The sequence below is a fragment of the Pinus tabuliformis genome, chromosome 6, assembly GCF_031772625.1.
Source record: "Pinus tabuliformis cultivar Carrire ecotype Pingquan chromosome 6, CPIR1, whole genome shotgun sequence".
Lineage (NCBI taxonomy): Eukaryota > Viridiplantae > Streptophyta > Pinopsida > Pinales > Pinaceae > Pinus > Pinus tabuliformis.
The window spans coordinates 212,878,737-212,893,746 of record NC_142292.1 but is presented as its reverse complement, the minus strand read 5'-3'; the positions used below and the strand labels follow the sequence as shown (position 1 = coordinate 212,893,746).

The window sequence follows — 15,010 nt, the reverse complement described above, 5'->3', positions numbered from 1 at the left end:
TAATCCAATTGGTTTCCAACATAACTTTGCTTATGATTGCTTAGAAATTATTGATGCTTAGTAGACATGTACTTCCCCCATTTGTGGTTGACCCCTTGAATGCTTAAGGTAGAATAGATTCCCCTAATGCATGTCTTTTTCACTATGAAAGGTATTTCCAACCCATATAAATTCTAGGGTAGAAATTCCGAAATTCCTCCATGGTAAACAATATACACCCCATAACATTGTATCAAATGTTGTATAGCTTGGGATATACATCGTTGGCTTTAAATGGTATATATCTCAATGTGTATCCAATGGTATATATCGCAACTCATATAGGATTGGATGCATTAATGCAAGGTGGATATTATTTGCCACAAGACATGCATCAAGGGAGCTTTTCGCTTGAGGTGAGGTGATAATCTCCCACAGACCACTTACAAACTCAAGGAGGAATACTTGGATTTCTCTTTCTTCCCACTCCTTTTTTATTGTGTTAGAATAACAACACTACCACTAAAATTTTCTCTTAGGCTCATTCAAGAGGAATTTTGGGTTAGACACAACCCATCTATGTTGGCTTGGCATCTTGAGTGATTTTACTAGGATAAACACATTTTTTGCATGTATTTTCATTTTTTTTCTCATAGTGTACCTACTCAAAAGTATGTATATTGGGTACTCATTGGATGTGGAATCGAATTTTGCATCCAAGGAGTGCCCACATTTGATATTTGAGCAAACCTATAAAGAGATAAGTCAAAAATATGATTAAAAAAATAGTTTTCTTCTTTTTGCTCCAAAAATATTTACCCCTAGGGATGACATCATCACCTTGAATATTATTGGTTCTTTTAAAGTTGATTTTCTAATACATTTTTCATTTTGAGGCCCATTTTTTTACCTAAAATTCCACTAATATTAAATCAATCAAGTTTCGAAGTGTTGGTTTCTTTAGAAAAGACCATTTTCACCAGCTCACTTCCACATCAAATTTACAAATGCTAATATTATTATTGAGTTGGCCACATGAAATATCAATGTTATGTTCTTCACCCTTATGAGCATTGTGGAAAACATAAGCATTATTCAAACAAATGTTCCAGACACAAGACTCCTACAAGAAAAAAGATTCACCTTGGATGTATCGCTTCTTGGTAATGGTCATCAACAACCAAGAAGATCTTTTAGTCACATCATAGAATTAATTCTCAAGTATTGACACATCTTGCAGTGAAGAGATTATCATACTCTCACCTTATATCTGACAATGAGAGGAATTAATAGTTTGCTACTAGTTTCGAAGGCATATTAAGTGAGCATGAGCCACAAATAAGACTAGATCCAACAACCATAGCCTAAAGTCAGAGTCAACGTTGTAGGCAGAGACATGCTCATGTTTCATGAGCACCATTTGGTTTCTGATCTTCCTTAAGCCACCACTTAGTAGAACAGTTACTACAAATAGACAACAATTTGTGGCCATCTTCAAACCACCATTTCAACAATTTGTGGTCGTCTTTAAACCATCATTAGAGAGCACTTCAATTGAATCCCAGAAGACATCAGATTATAGCCAGATTTGGGATTGTTTTAGGAACTACTTCAAGCCAATTTCCATAGTCAATGATCATCTTTAAACCACCACAGGTAGAAGACATCAACTTTTTCTTACCCATTTGGTTTAGAGTCATCCTTAAACCTCCATATTTAAATAACGCATCTAGCCATTGGTTGTTATTCACCTCCATATTTTAGCTCCCTTATGGAATTCACATACACCCCTTTGGATTAAGGGGGGAAATGTTGGAAACATACTCTTTAAGGATTATGCCAATTTAGATTATTCACTTGTGAGGAAGGTGCAAAGCCTTTGGAGAACGTGAAGAGTCATGAGGATTCCAAGAAGCCTCTTGGAATATGAACCCAAGGTTTAGAAAGACATGTATTTATATGTATATCATGTGAATAATATGCATCTCATGTTTATCAAATCTTGTCTTCAATTTTCATGAGTCTAACACAAAGATCAGGGTCAATTCCTCAAATGAGGCCCCCTTCTCGCCATTCAAATTGTTGTCATGGCCCAATTTCAAATATAAAGCATGGTTACTAAAAATCATTTTGCCTTAGCTAATTTCAAAGATCAATATTGATTCCTCAAATCAAGCCCCCTTCTAACCATTTGAATTGTTGTCATTACCAATTTCAAAGATTGAGCATGACTCCTCAAATCAAGCCCCCTTTTAACCATTTGAACTATTGCCATGACCAATTTCAAATATCAAGCATGATTCCTTAAACAAGCCTGACATCACTAAAGTTAAAATTTGTTCAAATGCATCTATATTCAAAGGAAAATTAAGGTCGATATTCCAAATAAACAAGTGGCAATATGAAGAGAAGATACTTAACAAGGGATCTCCAAATGGATAGTGTAGTCATTTTTAAGATGGAACTCACACACATGGCCCTAATTTCAAGGGATTAAGAAAGAGAGGTGGCATAAAATACAAGACAAGAAGAAATTGGATTAACTTTACCCACCTAATTGAAGGATTATAAGAGAATGGTGGCCTCAAAGATGACTTTTGAATCAAATAAGAAGCTTGCTTTTTCCCCAACGATGTATAAGTAAAATAACTTTATAGTTTATATGAGGAGGCTTTTCATACAAGAGTTTATTTTGATAGTAGTTGAAGGGGGGGAACGGAGGAAAAAGTCATAGAAATGGCATCACAATTTTGCAGCAACAAATGGCTTTCTCCTGCTTCGAATTCTCATCTCCTTCATTCTCATTATTATTGTAAGCACTTTCTCAGTAGCAAGCTCTATAGAGGGAAGCAAGAAGGCCTAGTATAGTAATTTTGTAATCCGAACCGCATGTACATATTTTGAATAATAAAATGGTGGTTTCAAATTTGAGACTTCTATAGTCCCCAACATTAGAACTTTTGTTTAATTAATGAACTATTGGATTTATTGTGAAATCGTGATTTACATTCTTGTTATCTGTCCATAATAAATCCAAGTAATTTATGTTGGTTTTAATCTTCATTTTATGTCTTGTAAATTGTTGTATAAGCTAATGGCTCTATGTTTTTCATACCCATTGGTTAAATTATATTTGATGAATATGTGCTTGTATAATAGTATTTCCTCCTCCACCTATACTTGCATTTCTTTGAGTTATTTGTTAATACAAACTAGATAATGGTATCCACGGTTCAAAAGATCATTCCTATGGATGAATCCTATTAAATTCCATGTTGGTTGGCCCTTTAGTGAATTTCATCTAACATTAAACTTCAACATCTTATTCCTATTCAAAATCAAAAGCAAAGATCGACTATGTGCACCATTCTTCTCTATTATAAATGTAACACGAGCTTCATATATTAGATAGGTTATTCTTAGGTGACAACAAATTACTCTTTCCTTTAGAGATATTGAGCATAACCTCCCTCTAGTCCAAAAACCAACCTTGAAGGCCTAGAGTGGTGTAGGAAGGTGCATTCTACAAATTATGCCCTAGAATTTGGCCCCTCTTACAAAATAGGGAACAACCTAGGGGACTACAAGTCTACACCATCCCAAACCCAATTTCGATTTACTATTTATGCAATAAAATTGAGTCAAACCCCTAAAACCATACTTCAAATCTTTGAAAAAACATACCATGAGTTGCTTAACAATACCATGCCTATGAATCCACAACTTACGTAAAATAGAGATTGTTTGGGCCTAAAAAATGTTGTGTCATTATTACCAAATTTGTAGCACACAACAATTAGGCATGATATGATATTTATGTATGACTCGAACCCTCCAATAGCTAACCTAGCATTCACTTATATCTTGAGGTTGTTCCCTTCCTTATTTATACCATTTGTTCCTCTTTGTAAAGCCTCTTGTACGCTTCCAATCTATTTTATCTTCCAAAACCTTAATTTATAGGTACACACTCAATTAGTGATTGAATTTCTTCCACCTCACTTAATCCCATAGGGATCCATTCACCCACCATTTCCACTACCTCTATAGGGATCTCTTGTGGTTAGCTAGTTAGTCATTTTACCAAACTAAGATAGCATAATTGAGTAGAGCATTGGCCAAGAGTCAAGAAAGAAAAAATTATGATCTCTCAAGTTGTATTCATAAATATACAATACAATATTGAATATATTAGTAGACCATTACTTGGGAACTTCTTACAATTTTGTGAATGTGATAATTACTCTAGTTAGATTTGTTTTGAGTGACTATCTAACTTGCACTTCATTGTACAAAGTTGGTGGGGATTGGGCATAATGTTGCCACTGTATCATTTGGTATCATAGTAAGGTTGAACTCAAGGAGAGAGAGAGAGCGTTTCACAAGATTATGATCGAAGTCATATGAAAATATAAGGCAGTGAGAGGCAACAAAAAAATAGTAAACAAATAATTATATATTTTAAGAAGATTAGAGGAGCTGAAAAAAAACCATAGAAGCAAAAGAAATTGTCTTAGAGACAACAAAGGTGAAAAAAGATGAAACAAATGGAGATGCTAAAGGGGTAATGTGAGGTAATAAAGAGCAAGACATTGACAAAAAATGTATGCGAGAAGCTTGAAAGTGTAGGCATTGATAGATAGGCTCACTAAACTAAAGATAGATTTATAAATCAAAAGGATAGAAGGCCCCCGGAGAGGTTTATAATTCAAAAGGATAATAGACCTTGAAAGAGATTTATAATTCAAAAGGATAGGAGACCCTAAGAGAGATTTATAATGCAAAAGGAAGGGAGTCCCTAAGAGTAATTTATAATTCAAAAGGATGGGAGGCCCTCAAATGACGAAGTGTAAGGTTTAAACATGCTTCATTGCACAAGTTTATTGGAATAAATAACACAAATGAAACCGATAGAGGGTGTGGAGTTAAATACATAAGTTGGTGAGTTGTCAAATGAGTGATCACTAAGGGTATGCTTGTGCGTAGTTCCAATGTTGATCACATTAAAGAAGCATTAGTCATAGAGGATGTGTATAGACTCATGCGGGATAAATAAGATCACAATACAATATAAAGTACCAAGGATGGATAATTTGATGGCCAATTTGAGTGGCACTAAATCTTTTTAGAAAAAACAACCAAAGAAAAGATATCACTTGATTTGGATCATAAAAGGTGACAAATCTAAGACTACATTCAAGAAAAGTGATAGACTATACAAGTGGCTTGTGATGCCATTTGCATTCACCAACACACCTAATACTTTGATGAGGTTAATAGCAAAGGTTTTGGAGGCAATACAATGGTTTGTTGTTTTTATTTAGATCATATTTTGATCTTTATTAAATTTTGGAGGAGCATTTGCTACATTAAGTTCGTATTTTAAGTGTTGAGTAAAGAGAATTGATGTATATTGACTTGCAAAAAGTAACTTTAGTGAGAGGAAGGGTTACACATGGATTAAAGAGAAAGTGAAAGTAATTTTGAACTAGCCCACATCATACAATAGTTACAATGCGGTAAAATCAGTCATACTAACTATTTAGGTATCAAGAATTTGCCTTTGGTTTGCTACCATTAGGAGAATATGGTAGTCATTTCGGCATTTTATTTAATTTATAGAATATATAAATATTTCATTTAATTTATAAATTAGATAAATATAATATGGAATGAAATATTCATATCACTATTAGTTTACTAAGCTATTAAGATGAGGAAGTGCTCAAAGTTTCTCCAATTAAAAATGAAATGACAACCAAGCAAACAAGCCTACAAAGTTCATATGCACTTTAAACCCAAAAAATGTAATAAGAACAATAGGATTGGAAAGTGATGATTACCAAGTGTTAATGGCACTCATAAGCATATATCCAAGGCTAAAATAAAGGTTGATAATAGTATGCAATGGAACTAACCTAATATTGCAAAATATGTCACTAGGTTGTGTGCTGCTCTAGTCTATATGATTAAAGGGTATGATGAATCCAAACAAGATCTTTAAATCAATACTTGTTAAGCAAATTCTTCCTACCTTAGATAAACTCCAAATGAATAGTGCCACAAATCTATCATCCTAATAGCATAGTAGCTTAAAGGATCAAGTACAAGATCTTTGGAAGGATGCTTTGTTGAGCAAGGTCTTCCTCTGTTGTGTAACTCTTAAATGAATAATGTTATAAAACTATAATCCTAATAGTGTGTCAATTTAGTAAGAAGCTAATGGGAACAAACTATAGTGAACTTAAACAACCTTATCGTACAAATCAATTTTATGTACCTTGTGGTGGTGATGAATCTATCCTTAATAATATGCATATGTAAGTGTTGATTATAGAGTGTGAGACATGTTGTTAATGGGGAAGCCATAGGTCACATGCTAAAATCTGGTCAAGTTCCTTGGGTTACCAACAACTATTGTGGCTAGCAAGTGAACCATCCTCCATCTAAGAAAATATGAGGAAGAGGGGGGGTTGTCATGAGGTTTTCATTGGAAAAAAAAAAAAAAGAGTTAGTTATAAAGGTTTGGGTAGATCTATCTAGGTGAATGAAATTCATACTCTATAGTTCTCATATATACCCATTAATGTTTCTCTATATCGATATGGGACAATTATGGTAAACATTGTGGAAGGATATCTCCCCATCTTTAGCACTCGAGGACACATCCATCTTGATAATTTTCAAGTAGTTTATATAATATTTTATATACCCACATAATGTCTCTTTGTATCAATTATAGGGACAAAGATGGAAAGCATTATCGAAGGATGTCTTTCATTCATAGCTCTAAAGAGAATAGAACAAAAGCTTAGGCAAGAGGTTGTATAGGTAATTATCATGACCTAGCTTCATAAACGCTTGTATAGGTAAATAAGGTAATTCTCATGAAAACCTAAGTTAATATGTGGTCATGCATTAGAGCCTAGGGATCATAATAACAATATGATGTATTCTTGATGTAAAGGGTCAACCTCCATCACAATTCAAGATTGATAACACAAACTTGTTCTCTTAGTATAAATGATCTCATTAACATCATCACAATTCAAGATCAATAACATGAACTTGTTCTCTTAATATAAATGATCTCATCAACATCCATCCCAACTCATGATCAATAGCATGAACTTGTTCTCTTGAGTATAAATGATCTTATCAACAATAAAGCTAGAATCCATTATGTACATTCTCAACCTATGTGTTGCACCTAGGGTTCCTATACATCACCATATAATAATGTCAATGTTGCAAGTACATGAAAGAGTCCAAACTTTATCCCAATTCCTTAACACTAAAATTAGGCGGAAAGTCTTTCTAAAAAATTAAACACAACATTACCCTAGATCAATCTCATCTTTGAGGTTGGGAGCATGTCAGAGAGTTACATGAAAAGAACCCTTGAAAGTATATGATTTTGTGGCTTCAAGTTTGTACACTTAGTTTGAAGTTGAATAGAAGTTATAATGGGTATCTAAATTGTGATCAAAATATATACACAAGCACATGGGTATCTAGAATATGATCAAAATATCAAGCTATACCTAAATCCATATATTGATCACATGCACATGGGCATCTAGAATGTGATCAAAATATCAAGCTATAGCTAAATCCAGTAAATCCATATAATTTGGATGACACTATATAATATCATCAATAAGAAATCCATATAATTTGGATGACACTATATAATATCATCAATAAGAAAGAACTATGACATCTACATAATATCATCAATATGAAATAAGTTCTTTCAACTCAATGTAAAGATCAAAGAATGTGGGAAAATTTGAACTAATGTTTGACTCTTCTATATATTGTATTGGAATTTGGGCATGGCGAAAACTCACTTATATAGAAACAAGGACACATTAGCAATCTCCAAAACATGCAAGTCTTTATGCTCTAGAAAAATATATGATTGGGTATAGTATCGAGTGCTTCGCAAAAGCCTGAAAAGCAATAATAGACTACATAGATAGCATCTATGTCTTCACCAAACACCATCACGCTACTGCTATCTTACTTTGATTGCAATATTATCAGCGGCAAACGTGCCATGCAGGTTAAGGACAAATATAAAAGATATAAATGGAGTTGGATCATCTTAAGAACCATCAATTGTTAGTTAATTGTTCATGTTGCACAAATAAGACATGATCGTCTCAAGGAAAAAGAAGATATGTGTCAAGTATCATATTCATGCCCAGGCCAAAGCCAAAGTGTATGACAAAGATGAGAACAAAATGAAAATTAAAGATTACAGAACTCTTGTTGATCTAGTGATGGGGCAGAAACTATCTAGAAGATAAAAATCCTAACATGGTTATCTGCATGCAGCCTTTATTTTATATGTTTCTTATTGCTATCCTCAAAGACAAATTATATTTTTGAAGTCATTTTGTTCCTTGATAGGTCGTTTTTTTGTAATAATTATTAATTATATAGCTTATGTATTGGCTTAAAATGGTTACTTATTTTTGTATTTCCCCTGGTTTCATTTTTACCTTTGAGGCTATTTTCCTTGGAGTGCCAATATAATCTATTTTGCAGCATTTTCTGTTTGTCAACATTAATTGTAGAATTGTAGTAAGAGCTCATGGGTCCAGAAATGTTATACATGTGATCAAATAATGATTTATTTCAACAAGAATTAAGATCCTAATATCATTCAAGCAATGATGAGAACAATCCAAAATTCAGCACAAGGCTAATAATTTTCCAATTATGATATAGCATCAACGTGTTAAAGAGAAATGGGTAAGATCACTTAATCAAGGACCTACTGAACTAATACTGTATGGAGACATGTACTGATTGACTGCAAAAAACCAAAAAGAGTATAGAGCTCACATAGGCATGTAAAGGCGTGCCCATAAAAATTCAAAGCAAAGCCTGTTTCAGGCATAGAGCAAATCATAGAGTTCAGAAATGTTAAATAAAAATTTAAAAAATGAGCCCTCAAGGGAAAAGGGAATATCTGCACAAGAAAAAAAATTGACCCATAAAAGACACAATATTGATATTTCCAGAATGATGCAAGCAGCAATACCCACCCCGCACAATGTCATCTGACAAAAAGGATCAAACATAGGGGTTTAGCACTGCCTCTTCGTGCAATATTCCTTCATTTCTTCTTCCAAAACCCATGATTTTTCATTGAAAGTAAACACACTGCAGATGAATTCAATCTAACAGAACTAGTTGTTTTCAGCCACAAATGTGACGGTAAACTACCTACTGGAAATCAAGAGCTGGTGACGGAAAAAGGCCATTGCTTATTGAAAATAATAAGAAAAAATAACCCTGGCTCTCATAAGAAATGGAACAAGCTGCAGTGCTGTGAAACTTGACCCAAGTAATAGCTTTACCATGAAAATAAGGCCATACCAAGTAATTGATATGCACTAACTTCAGTATAGAAGAAACGGAGCAGCAGAAAGATTACGAACCAGAAAGAATATACTGTATTCCCTAATGAACTGCAAACACATGCTCGGGGTATAAATTTACAAGATCTCCTTGATATGCTTCAAGGGTGTTTCCCATAATGCTTCCCTTTCAATAGAGTCAGCCTCTCCATTGGAAGGAATTAGCAGATGATGATCTTGCTCCCCATCACTCTCTATTTCGCCTTCAGTTGATCTGGATTCTGACCCATCTTCTACAGCACAAACTTTGATCAAGGAATTACATCATCGATCGTCTAAGCAATGAAATGTCTTGTCTTATTACTTCAATTAATTTAAAAGTTATTTCTTCTATTTCAAAGTTACTTACTCACCTGACAACCCTTGATATTCTGGCGTATGCCTTACAGCTGTTACCTGAATACTTTCTGGCAACAAACAGTTGCAGAAGGAACCTGAAATTAATGGAATAAAAAAAAACACATTATTATTTGATATCTTGGTCATGTCAGTTCTATATGGATATAAGGTCTAGGGAGGAAATATCTAAAATGGGGAATCAAAATTTGTTGGTGAAGTTCTGAAGTAATTCATGTTTGCTCCATTTAAAGTCAAATGTACTAAGGTTTGTTTCATTGCAGAAAAAATACTATTAGAAATCAAAGCAATTTATGCAATGAATTTGTCGTTTTCTCATAAAGAAACTTCAAACAAGATTGATGAAAGCAAGGTTGGACCAAAAATAAGTACAGTTTTTCCTGAAGAAAGAGCAATATCGACTTTCCCATCAGATCCCACAGCATTAAAAAATCTTTATAAGGTTAGTGTCATAGAAACACTATGAGAAGCATGAATATTGTGTGATAGCATGTGTGTGTTCCATGACTGGAAATGCGCGTATTTACTGCTCAATGTTTACTACAAGTGACCAATGTATATAAATTAATGTGATGGTAGATAGTGTGTGTAATAATGCCACGCAAGTAGGTGAGGTGTCACACATACTGGAAATGAACAGTCATAGGGTATTTGAATACTTAGTTATTAGGTGTTACTTAAAATTGAATTTTAGATTCACCCTGTTGTCACGCAGATTGTGTTGTCGCACAAAGTGTCTAGGCACCGCGACAATGCTCAGATCGGGGGCTGTCACCCTGATCCCCTATCTCTCCGTTTAAGCCATCTCCCTATAGCAAGCTAAGGGGGGTAGACCCTATGGGATAAAACAGAACCAGTTGGTAGTCAGCCGGTTCGGGAGACACAGCGAAGCAATCGAATACTTCATTAAGGCCTAGCGAGACTTAGAATTTGATTAGACAAATACCAGTGCCTTATGGAGTTAACGACCCAAAGTAATTAATTAGCTGCTGCTTATGAAGTAATTAACGATTACTTGAAAAAAAATTCAAAATATCTAACATGTAACAAGCATCAAATAATTCAAGCAAAACGATCAATTTCACTAGATGCACAATTTAAAAGCTAACCAGTTCCAATCCTAGAATTAAAATGATTATGCTTAGAATCCCAAATCCAGGAAATTTATCACTTTCAAATAATTAATCTTCAGATATAAAAAATTTAAGCGCATGAAAATGTTAATACCACAAAAATTTTCTCTATATCTTGTCCTTAGCACAAGAAGTCACCAAAAGGAATTTTCAATTAGTCCTTATAAAAGTTTAGTTTAGTTTTTTTTTTTTTTTGAATGAAACAAAACTAAATCGGAATTTATTCCTTTTAATGAAACCTAACCTAAGGAATATAAACAAAATAAAAATCTAAACTAAAAAAAAATAAGACCAACAGATGTCTAACCCTAAATCATAAAAAATATTATGAATATGCTAACCACACAAAAAAAGGTCGTAATGTTTTGTTATAGATGTGAATGCAGGTTTGCGGAGGGATGCTCGACAGCGAGCAGAAAGAGAGCTCAACAGCGGAAGAAGGACCAAGGTATGGAGTCGCGTGAGAGTTGAAGGGAAACGATGGCAGTGAAGGAACGCGGGAGAGCAGGCAGCTATGGAAGGAAAATACACAAGTCTATAGTTTGAAAGTAGCTTTCATGTGTAGGTTGAAGGGAGTCAACGGCGGCAGCAAGGAGACGTCGAATGGGCAGTTGCGTGCGAAGAACGCGGGGGAGAGAAGGACTACAGGGAAGAGAGGAGCTCAAGCGAGGGGAGCTGGGGATCAGGTGGAGGTAGGAGCAGCTACGGTGAGTGAGGGTTTGAAGACTGAATGTAGCAGAAGGAGAATACGGGCAGCGTAGAGAGGAAGGACGGGTGTTTTGGCTGCGTGGGTATTTCGGGCAGATGGAGAGATAAGGAGCAGCGAATGAGTGGCACGCTGATCTGGAGGAAAATCACAAAGGGTAGTGATACAAACAATGGCTTCACACAGCGTGCTTAAAAGAATTCCGAAATTTTCCTGCAACAAAAATGAAACCCTGGGCAGCAGCAGACAGATGGCCCAAAAAACCCTCAAAATTCTCTAGAAATCTTAAAAAAATTTAAATCCTTCTGCTTCAGATTTGCTTGAACAAACCCTCACTCCACATTATCCATCAACCTGTGTATTCCTTCTACACTCCCTCTCTGCTCCAGATCCGCTATCCTTTCCCAGCGTGTTATCATCCCTCCATTCCTCGCTATCTTCTCTCTACCCGCAACTTTCCCTTCTCCCACAGTGGTCCATCCCTCTCCATCTGCCCTCGATATTTCCAAACGCCGCCCACAAAATTCTAAGAGTTGGTTATTATTGGCCTTCGATTTTTTCTGATGTGCATAAGTTTGTTAGGAGTTATCAAGCCTGCCAACTGTTTACTGGGAAACAGAAGCTTGTTGCCCTGCCCTTACAACCTGTCGTTGTGGAGGCAACCTTTGTGTATTGGGGTTTGGACTTCTAAGAGTTGGTTATTATTGGCCTTCGATTTTTTCTAATGTGCATAAGTGTAGGAGTTATCAAGCCTGCCAAATGTTCACTGGGAAACAGAAGCTTGTTACCCTGCCCTTACAACCTGTCGTTGTGGAGGCACCTTTTCAGCATTGGGGTCTGGACTTCATTGGGAAGTTTCATGAAAATTCTAGCAATGGCTACTCATGGATTTTGACTGCTACTGATTACTTCACTAAATGGGTTGAAGCCATCCCTGCTAAGAATGCCACTAAAAAGGTCATAATGGATTTCATTGAAAATAATATCATTACTAGATTTGGTGTCCCTGCTAAGATCATTATTGATAATGCCAAGGCTTTTAGTTCTTCAGAATTTTCATCTTTTTGTTTCAAGTATGGCATTGTCTTATCTCATTCATCAAATTACTATCCTCAGGGTAATGGACTTGCTGAATCAAGTAATAAAAATCTCATAACCATTATCAAGAAGATAGTAGGAGATAATAAGCGGGCTTGGGATAGCAAAATCAAGTATGCTTTATGGGCAGATAGGATTACTAAAAAGAAAGCTACTGGTAAAAGTCCCTTTGAATTGGTTTATGGCTTAGATGTAACTTTACCTGTGCACTGCACATGACATGCATGATGTAATGGCTGGGGCGGATGGCTTTCACACCCCCCACCCAAGTTCGAATCCTGCGGAGGTTGTAAAAAAGTGGAAAAAAAAACTTTACCTGTGCACCTAAAATTGCCAGCTTATCAACTCCTTCAGCATTTCTCCACTAATAAAGATGTTGTTCAAAATAGAATTGATCAAATTGTGGAGTTGGATGAAACTCGTAGGGTAGCTTTTGATAATATATGTAAAATTCAATCTAACATTAAGAAAAGCTTTGATAAATCATCTCGATCTAGATCTTTGCAGGTTGGAGATATGGTGCTCCTTTAGAATTGCAAGAATGAAAAACCGAGAAAACATAAGAAATTTGACAGTTTGTGGCTGGGACCATACATTATCCGAGACATTGCTGGGCCAAATTCATTCCACTTGAGCAAATTGGATGGTGAACCACTTGACTTACCTACGAATGGCCAAATGCTCAAGCTATTCTTCAAAGATAACATCTGATGCCATGGGGCATCCTCTGTATTATATTTCTAACCCTACACCTTGTCATTTCAGCATTTCATTTCTGTCTTAGGATTAGATTTACTTTTCATGTTACTAGATAGTTAATAAATGAAGAGCTTATATCTTTCTTGTGCTTAATGTTATATGATGATTAGCCCCGAGGGATAGCTCAAATGGTCGAGTTCTCGTTGATAGTACTCTCCCGGTTTGGGAGGTCACGGGGTCAAATCTCCTCGACGCCCTCGGGGTTAGGCCCGATCTGGCCGAACGGCAGTTCCCTTCGGGTGGAGCTGCCCCGATTATCTACGTGGACGTAGCGGCCCACCTCTGGTGCCCCGTGAACCACACAAAAAAAAAAAAAAATATATATATATTATATATATATATATTATATATATATATATGTTATATGATGATTTTTGGATGGACGCTACTTATGTTTTGTTGTGTGTTGCGTGGATGCAGATTCTGGATTCTCACATTCCTACAGTGCAGCAACATGTCCCCAAGTAGAGCCAGATGTTGACCACTACGTGTCAACGACCCATAGCAGTACACCCCCCTTTTTTCGCAAAAGGGATAGCGCTTGATCAACATGTCCGTGTCGTTCGACTATCATCATCAGCCTGATCATGTTATATTGTAAACCCTTTCTGCATGTGTAAATTGTAAATAATCTTAGCAGATCTGTGTCGTGTATGTAATTGCCTAGGTAAACCTAATTTTTTGATGACGATCTACATTCCGGAAGGTTTTTTGTCTCACCGATCCATGATCGGCAGAGTTTTCCTTCAGCCTTACCCCAAAGCCGGAATGGATTTTGTCACCAGAATGTTAGGGGAGTCCTAGTGTGCTAGATTGAGTCTATGTAAAAGTGATTTGGGAATAATCCTAACTATTTGGTTAGGTTATTTTATTACAAATTGCTTGATCTACTAGATTATATTTGTGTCGCAGAACTGGGTAGTTTGTGAGGGTCTTGTTCAAATGGGTTTTCCCCCTTGAGATGTAAAAATGTAAAAATCATGATGTAAAATGCCTCGAGGGTTAACAAAATAATTTATGCCCTCATAGGTCCTAGGTCCTAGGTAAATTTAAATTTTCCAGAGGTAAAATTTGTGGGTCCTTTAAAAAATTAAATCTTAACTGGTCCAAGGACTAAGGTTAGTTGATTATTTTGCTAAATTTTATGTCTTAGGTCCCTGGGGTTAAGTCAAAGTCAAAGTTTTGAGGAAATAAATGCAAAATTTTAATTTTTGAATATATTAATATGCATTTAATTGAAAAATTCGAAATTTCCTCAATATTTAAAATTTCGACGGATGAGATTAAAATAAATTTTGATCCTGATCAACGGTCAAGATCACTTTGAGAAGGATCACTCAAACTAGCCGTTGGGAAATTTATCTTTAAATAGGGGGTCAGTTGTCAGTTGAGATCATCCGATCGTTTGATCGTGTACAAAGCGAAAAGCTCTCTTGTAATCTTTTTTATGTGCAATAAAGAAAAACTTTGGCGTTAACTTCTGCTGGTGTTACTCTTCATGGAAATGTTGTAAGATGTATTATTTTCATGCATATATTTCTTTT

At 35.5% G+C, this 15,010-nt stretch overlaps 1 long non-coding RNA gene across 1 annotated transcript; it reads right to left on the bottom strand.

Moving 5' to 3' along the window:
- Nucleotides 1–9,073: 9,073 nt before the first annotated feature.
- On the bottom strand, nucleotides 9,074–9,863 carry LOC149258218 (uncharacterized). Its single transcript, XR_016246018.1, has 2 exons — nucleotides 9,767–9,863; nucleotides 9,074–9,646 (listed from the first exon to the last, which is right to left on the bottom strand). It is a non-coding gene; the product is annotated as an uncharacterized LOC149258218 (long non-coding RNA).
- Between the last annotated feature and the right edge of the window lie 5,147 nt (nucleotides 9,864–15,010).